This window comes from Setaria italica, chromosome IX, assembly GCF_000263155.2.
Source record: "Setaria italica strain Yugu1 chromosome IX, Setaria_italica_v2.0, whole genome shotgun sequence".
In the NCBI taxonomy this organism is placed as follows: domain Eukaryota; kingdom Viridiplantae; phylum Streptophyta; class Magnoliopsida; order Poales; family Poaceae; genus Setaria; species Setaria italica.
The window spans coordinates 21,266,049-21,275,064 of NC_028458.1; positions in this window are offsets into that span (position 1 = coordinate 21,266,049).

A 9,016-nucleotide genomic window follows, 5' to 3' on the forward strand; every position below is an offset into this window, starting at 1 on the left:
TTATATCATCATGATCATCGTGGCAAGCATCAATAACAAAGAAATCAATTGGTATAACTTTAACAGAGAAAACAACATCTAGATCTCTAAGGACACCTAAAGGTTTTGTTGTTCTACCATCTCCCATAACTAGTTTAATCGGTGTCGGATCTAGCCTCAAGGTTTCACTGTAAAGCTCATCGTAAATCTTTGAAGACATAACACTTACATGTGCTCAAATATCACAGAGTGCCTTGTAGATGATCTCACCATTGATTGTGCAGTTAATATGTGGTGTAGGCAAAGGTTCACTTTCGTCGTCGTTAGCTCCAATTGCGTATACTCTTGCCAGACTAGCAAACGGCGATGCTTTGGGCTTTACTCCCATGATTGTCTTCACTTCAGTAACGTAGTCCGGGTCTACTTCTTCACTAAAGAGTATTTGAATTATCTCCCCAATTATTTCTTTGTCAAGCACATACCCAATGTCTTTCTGGTCGAAGATCTATTTCTACAGCTCTAGCTAACCCCTTTTGATTTGGATATGGTCTATGCTTATCAAATATTTTGCTAAAATCGATAGGGATCCAATCCATTTTTTCAAACTCCCGCAGGGGCTTCGATTTGCCAGGCTTCGGGCTTCCGATTTTTCGATTTGTCATATTTGATGTACCCAGCAGGTTCCTCCTCTTTGTGTGCTGGTTCTTCTTTCTTTTTGCACCACATGTTCTTCTTTTGTATCCCTCTGGAGTTCTTTTCTAAAAATTTCAGCAACTATTTGTCCTTGAGTTCCTTGCTCTTGTGCTCCAGATTGATAACTATCCTATTCTTTATTCCCGGCTGCTCCTCAGCTGATCTTCTATAAGTGTTGTGCAGCTTCCTGATTGTTTTCTCTAGAAGATCTCCTACACAAATTTGAACAAACTCCCAGCATTTTTGGGTTAGTGAAAAATACAATGTATGCAACAACACATCACCTGAGAATCCCAGCTTAGGTCTTTGTTCGAGTAATCTATTAAATCTATCCCAGGCTTGATCTATCCCCTCATCTTCTCTTTGCACAAAAGTGATCACTTCCTTCCAAAGGTTTCGGACTTTGCTTACAGAGAAAAATCTCCCGCAAAATTTTGTCATTAGTGTCTCCTAATTCCCCTCGCATCGAAAGAAGCTTTCGTGTACTATCTCTTTGCTTCCTGCAAGTGAAAACGGGAATAGATTCCATCTGAACTAGGTTCGTGGAACTCCTTGTTGTATCGTGTTGCAAAACATCATGAATCGCTCAATGTGCCTGTATGGATTATCAATCTCCACTCCTCGGAAAGGGTTGCTTTCAGCCATCTCAATTATTCCTTGATTCAATTCATACTGCGTGGCTGCAAGTACTTAGTCGGATTTCTACATGTCGAATTGATCAGTTAATGGTATTGCATAGTCCCTCAGCGACTTCTCTCCTTCCTCCTTGTTTTGATTGATCAGAGCCATCTATACACCAAAAATAAAAACAAGCATTTTTCTAGACAAAAAGTTAGATGTTAGAGGTTAACAAAAATTAATACAAAGTTAAACATAGCAAAACAGACTTATTCCCCGGCAACGGCGCTAGAAAAGCTTGTTGACGGCAGTTAGCACGCCATGTTGTGAACTGCAAGCGCACGGATCAGTCATAGCTTTTCCCTTAGAGTATCCCACAAGGTTTATCAATCCATGAAACAAGAGATTTGCACGCTTAACTAAGCACTAATCTATGTAATCTAAAGCTCTTTGTATTTGATAAGGTTATGCTAATGAAAGAACTAAGCAGTCTAGATCAAGGCAGATAGAGAGTAAAAGGTTCTGAACAAGATAGGTGAAATGCTTGTCCTAGGGATCTAGAATCACTTGAAGATGCAATCGCCATGAATGAAAGGACTAGATCTAAGTGCTATCGTGAGTGGATGTGAACCATGCCCAACACTTTCACTCTTGCATATTGTCACTACACAAGGATAATCAACTATTGGACAATAGGAACAGGACATGATGATCATTCTAGGTAAGCAATAAAGCAACCCAAAGTAGCGCTGCAAACCATTATATGAAAGAGCATCATCAAGATATGAATGATAACAAATAGATCTTAAACAAGAGGTTCAACGATTACAAATCAAGATCTCCATACAACCCCGAGAACAAACAGAGACTTTACCCCATGATCTTACACATGTTGACGCAAAAGGGGTAAAGGACGCCCTGTAGATCAACTGGACCGAAGAAGACGACGAACAGGGGCAGGAAAGCCCTAGGCCGATTGGCTTGGGGGGGTTTTCCCCTCCTCTGATGTTTACGTGGCGGCAGTGGATTGTGTTTACCTGGTGTTTCCTCCTTCTCTCTCCTCTCTCTCTTGCTTGTAATCCATGAGGGGATATTTATAGTCCTTCGTAGGTGGCGGCTCTGGACCATTGGTCGGTGGAAAAATCCTAGATGCATCATAGACTTCACGTCGAAGAAACGGGAATGCGATCGAGCCCTGGAATGGGCCAGGTCTATCAGCTGATAGGGTCCCAGGCCGATTGGCCTGGGCCCTATCTAGCCCATCTGGTCCTCCTTTTTCTCGTGCAGGCTTCTCTCGACGACCCTCATCCATTTATTCATTAAGATCCTTATGAAAACCCATTGATTATGTCGTATTTCCTGTTAGACCACAACATGCTCCAAAATACAACACGTATGTAATAATGGGGTTATTTCAAGTGTCAAGTAGTGGGTTAGTATAAGAATTAGTCCAATAATGCCACATAAATGACACTAAAATGGTGTCAATAATGAGCATCAACAATAACTCCATGGGTAGCCGACGGGCCGTCCCCACACGTAAATAGGTCTCCACCTTGCCTCCTAGATGCTTCTCGCCATTCTTCACTTGGTAGAACCTCGGCAAAATGCCAAGGGCCTCTCCTCCCTTTAACATGCACCAGCGACCACTCCACAAACGTGGTTATACAGTCTTTCAAGACTTACAAGCCCTGGATTTACAACTCTGGGTGTGCACAAGCACCAATAACAAAAAGGTGTGCAAACCTCGCCTAACTCTAGACCAACCCCTAAACCAATGCGCTAATAGGCCTAAACTACACTAATCAAGACCTAAGCCTTGTGCTAATTGCCTTAATCTTCTCTTTAGCACTTTGGTAGATAGAGCACTTATGTATGTGTGGAAACCAAGACTAAGACTATATCTTCTCCCAGCTCTAACACCCATGAAATGGCTGAGCAACGGGGTATTTATAGACCCAAGTTCAAGAACTAGCCGTTGCTCCAACAGACACATTCATTGTGATGACTGTCTGATTTAGTGCTCCCAATATGCACCACCGAATGAGTCGGTGGTCCTATTCCAAGTAGCCGTTGATGCCTAGGCCCTACATATATGCACCACCGATGGATTTAGTGACAAGTATGGGTATCATCATACGAATCGGTGACCCCTTCCTATGTCTTCCATCACTGACTGATTTGCTACTAGCTTCACTATTCACACCGAATGAATTTGTGTATGCGTTAAAACATCCAAAGTCAAAACTAAACCGATGATCACCGACTGATTCGGTGATGATCATTGTTGACACCGAATGAATTGATGCACCCAGTGCATGCACCTGTCTTGACCCTACTGCCGATCTAAGTTAAAATGATAAAATTTACAAGAAAATAACAAAAGAAAAATATGAAGAGATAGGTAATTTGGAATTATGTAACAGCCCGCCCTCCAAAGCCGCACAACCCAACCCTTGCAAGGGGCAAGCCCACGTATACTCAACATCCTACTTACACTTTCGTCCTCATTTCGTGTAAAATGGTTAACCTGAAGGTATTATAGCTAAACTACAAAGGCTTATAAGTTAACTCTACCCTTTCTCAACTAGTAAGGTGGTACTAAGCATATGCAAACAACACTCATGGGCCACTACTAGGCCACACCAAATTGGCCTGGGTGTTGCAAATTGTAACACCAATGCATACTTGGAATTCTAGCACCAACCACCAAAGACCATTGTTGCGTATCAGCAAGGCATGTGAGACAAGTAGCTCTACGACTTCAATCCAAGCACTTTCTAGGAGGCAACATGTAACTTATTTAAAAATTTTAGACTATACTATGTCATCTCTAGTTGCTATAATCAATTAACATTCTACTATTGCTCTAAACTAATGAGCACTTTGTTACATTAATTGGAAAAATTGTAGACTTATTATGTTTAGTTAATTTTTTAGTATTGTTTATTATTTGTGTTCTCTTTTGGAGGGTATTAGAAAATATAGAACTTTAAATTGGCCAGGGAGTAGTATTATCACATAGATATCATGGTTATCACTTATGAATGAAAGCATATATAACTTCTTGTTCATGCTTGCAACATCATGAAGGGCACTAGGATTACACCCATTAGTAGATATTGCACTTACCCTTTCTATGGGCACCATGGTGGCTGCCTCCACCTTCTCTATGGTTGTTGCTGGCCAGCCACACCATCCCCTTCCTTGTCTTCTTCCAGTCCTAAAGCCACCCGATCTAGATCTAGGTAATAAGATGAAGAGTAGGGGTCTGCAAAGAGAAGAGAAAGGTTATGTGCATCATCGAACAAGTCTGACCATGGGGCCACTAGCCATGTAGTACCTGAGGAATAATAAGAAAAAATAGAGTGGTAGAGATGGATGATGTGGACGGTCGCCACTTGCATCACACTTGGTCGTATCTGCCAGCGCAGGCGGGGCGGCAATGGATGATTTGACTTTTATACAGGTTGGAGTTTGTTTTGATTTGCTTCTATATTCAGCGAGACTCTTTGAGTCTGCCATTAAAATATGTTATAGACGTTCTTAGAGAAGATACTATATGCACTATATCTATTATGTTAGTTTTGCATTCATATTCTATCCTGCAAAGGGGAAAGAATATTTTAAGATGGCTAGACACTTCTATAGAAACATGCTTAATTTGTAATTTTTCCTATGTTGTCATGTACATAAACTTGTTTGAAGTTTTCCATACATATTTGTTGTAGTGGGAACTTCTCCATAGTTCTCCGTAAAAAGAAGTAGCTTGTAGCAATGTGGCCTTTCAATTGTTTGTGTCCTATTTATAAATTAGTGATGGCATTTGATTACAATGTTAGTACTTGAGGTTCAATTTTATTTATCATCCTGCTAAGCCCGATATAGTAGAAAACAAACTTAGCAGGCACCATATCATCATGAACACACTACACTATCAATTGAAAACTTCCATATTTTCATTCATTTGAAATCTAGTAGGTGCACAAGGAGAGATTAATATGGGAACAAAAAAAACATTTCAAATTTTGACATCTGCATTGCAATCAACAAACAAAGGTAAAAAAACTCTTGCCATGGCTAGAATGGTACATAGCAATTGAACATGTAATACAATGCGGCATCTACCAATTTCACTTGGGCACGTCTTTCCTCAGAATCATCTCATCAACATAGCTACTGCCATGAGGAAGGTAGATTAGTTCTTCCCCAGGGAACCAATCTACATGGACATTAACGTCAGGCAATACCAAAGGCCACCTGTTCTCATCCTCAAATGTTCGGCCGACTTGTTGCCGCCGCTGGTGGTACTGCTTGACCCACAGCTCATCAGTGGCCTTGTTCTTGGCGGCTTGCACAAATGCCTCTCTCTCGGCATCCAGCTTGGCCTTGGCACACGTCTCCTGGCTGGCATTGGTGCCAGCTGTGATGGAAGCCTTCTCCTTGAGACGATGAAGCATGTCGCTGTGTCTGAGCCGAAAGTTCGCCACATCGAGCGCCAGCTCTGGATCCATGTACGCGTCGAACGCGTGTGCTGCGAATCGGGATAGCTCGACATCATAGCTGCCATCACCGCTCTTCTGCACCATGGCGACCACTCCTGTAGGACGCATCGGTGCATGGCGACCCCGGAGAAACCGCAACTCTATGTCGCTGAATGCGGCACGAAAGTTGAGCACCACCGCGGATGTGTCTGCACCCAGGACAGCGAGTATGGCACGGTCATGTGCGAGTGCTGCGGCTGTCGCTGTCTCGAACCGACCGACATTGAATGGCCGACCATCTCGATTGACGATATAGGCATGCCACTTGCCATCGGGCAGCATTGCAACACCGCGGTACTGAACAGCAGTGGCAGGAGTTGGGGTGAGGGCAACAGGAACCTCGGTGGTGGCCATGGAGCAATTGGCTTCAAGGGCTGATAGTTGGAGGTGTAGCCTATATATAGTGTGAATTGCCTAGATGCAATGTAAGGTTGTGTGAACAGCTAGGATATGGCTAGTACCATAAATGTAGATTTTTTATATTGTAGGAATCAATTGCATTAATGCAAATCCATTGCATGCATGCTGTCTTTTAAAGAAGGCATATGAGCTTGGATATCCTATTTAAGATTTGCATTTTATGGGACGAGGCCACTGATAGTAAAAGTAGTCCTACTTACATTAGCAGTATGTTTGGTTGGAGGTAATTGGTGGAAAGAAACCGAAGTTCAGAGATAGAGGTTTAGAACCTCTTATTTGTTTGATGGTAGTAAGACTTTTGATGGAATGGGAATTTAGAGGGCTAAATGTTTCAGCTTGTTTTGAGGACAAAACTGAATGCTAACTATATATATGTCAGAATCTAGTTTCATACATATAATGGGTCCATGAGAAAATAAGAGTAAAATTATCATGTACAGAGCATTAACATTATCAAGTACACAATTTAATATGAAAGATGAGAAGACTCCAAATTACACGGTACTCGAGTAGGGCCTACATACTCCTAGATCTAAGCATCATCTTCTCCTACTGTCATTGTCGAGATTAGCGGATCAAGACTACGGCAAGTAAATTTCTTTTATGCGCGTAAGGCTTCGGATGGTGGCGTGAGAGGACACGGGGTAGACTGGTTCAGGCAGGAATAGCCCTACGTCCAGTATGAGGAGCTGCTCGTGTTACTCACGCGTGGTCTGTAGTAGGGGTTACAAACAGATGAGAGAGGGAGCTGGTCCCAAGTCTCCTGGGTGTGCGCTGATGCTCGTGAGGAGAGTGTGTGAGTTCTGTTGGCTTTTTAGTCCCCCTAGTCTTGGGACCCCTGGTTCTCCTTTTATAGCGCAAGGAGAACACAGGAGTCACAGGAGAGCCAGGCGTGTGGAGACGTAAGAGAGATAAGCTAAGTAAGGTAAAACATGGGGACAAGAACCGAGTTCCCAGGTCGCCGCCTTCCTCTCCGACCTTTGTCTCCCATCAGCGTGGCCGCCAGGGGGGGGCGCTGCCGTTGGATACTGTCGGTGATTCCCCGGTCGACCGTCGCCGCGCGGCATCATGATGATGCCCGACCGCCACAACCGTGCGCGTCGTGAGGGACAGCTGACCTCTGTAGTCCTGCGTATCGCCCGCGGAACACGGACGTCACGTTCTTGTCGCCGGACAGGCTGAGCGCGAGAACGGGCGGCGCTCCTGTCGCTGTCGCTATAGCCTGTGCGGTCGTGGCTACAGTGTGCCGCCCGATTACTTGTGGCGAGTCACGTCGAGGAGTGTGGGCGCCTTTCTGCACGCCAGAGCCGTGATGCATTAATGGTGAGATTGGTGGCGGCCCATGAGATCCGCACCCTCGTCTGCTGGTTTGCGCCCGAGGCGGACCCTTGTCTTGTGGGCCCAGATGAGTCCGACCCCCTACACCCGGGGTCGGGCAAGGCGAAGCCTTGCAACGAGGGGTCGGGCGCATCCGACCCTGGGACCGTGGGTCGGACGAGGCGAAGTTTCACCAGCGAGGGGTCGGGCGTGTCCGACCCCGGGACCTTGGGTCGGACGAGGCGGAGTGGAATGCTCCTTGCCCATGCCGGGTCGGCGGGGATCGCTATTGCCGTAGGAAGGCTCGGGCCTTTATGATTGTTGTTTAAGGGGCATAAGGAGGTTGTTAATATTTCCCCCCAACAGTAGCCCCCGAGCCTTTGGTGGAGCAAAGATGCTCCTCCAGAGGCTGCTTTCGTTGTTCGTCGGGGATCCTTTTTCGTCCTGCAAGCTGCAGTTGATCAGGGATAGGAAGTGTCGTTTGTTCAGCTTGGCCGGGGAGCTTGGTCAGGCGGGGTATCCCGTGGACGGCTTAGCGCGGGAGGATTCCCTATAGTTTCGTAGGGCACTCCCGCCTCGAGACCCCAAATCGTGACCACACGCGTGGTCATTGGCTGCGATGCTAGCCCCCGAGCCCCCGCGCATTGCAGGAGACCGGTCAGGAGGCTAGATCGACTTTTGATCGTTACCGCGCATTCTTCTAAGTATTCTGTCGATATTAACTTCTTTCTTCTGTTACGCTGCGCAAATCGCTCTAGTGCAATCTCCGTAGGAATTGACTAAACTCCAGGCAGAGACCGGGATGCCAGCAACTCTTCCCACTGAGGTAAAGAGTCTTTGTTTGACTCAATTTTCTTAATGCTTAAACGAAATCTAACCGATTTTGATGCAGACTACCCTGGGCACATCGATTGTACCTTTCCAACAATCACCGGCCAGGCGACTCACTGAGGTATGGCAGTCATTATATATCATCAGACTTAATCATTTGCCTCATACTTATAGAGATCCATTTCTTGATCTTTTCCAGGAAGCTGGCCCGAGCACGGCGCTGATAATCATCGAATTGAAGAAAATCCGCTTTAAAGAGGTAAGAAACTTTGACACCCAAATTGGCCGATTTCTTATTACCGTCGGCTAATCTATATTTTATTTTTTATTCTTTCTCAGGAGTAAGATACCCCCAACTAGTCTCTTTTCTTTTGCGGTTGCACTTTCTAATGATGAAGAGGTTGCCTCGCGCCAAGTTGCACTGAGCTCGATCCCTGATGATGTCCGTGCCAAACTTGAGAGCATAAGGACCCTCCTCCAAGACGACATCGACCAACTAGTGGAAGACGCCTGGCCGATTCGGCAGCTTCTCAGCGAAATTAGAGGTCGAGTTCCAAAAGAGGCAGAAGAGACTCTGGCACCCGCCGCATACATTGAGTCAATGCGGATTCCAG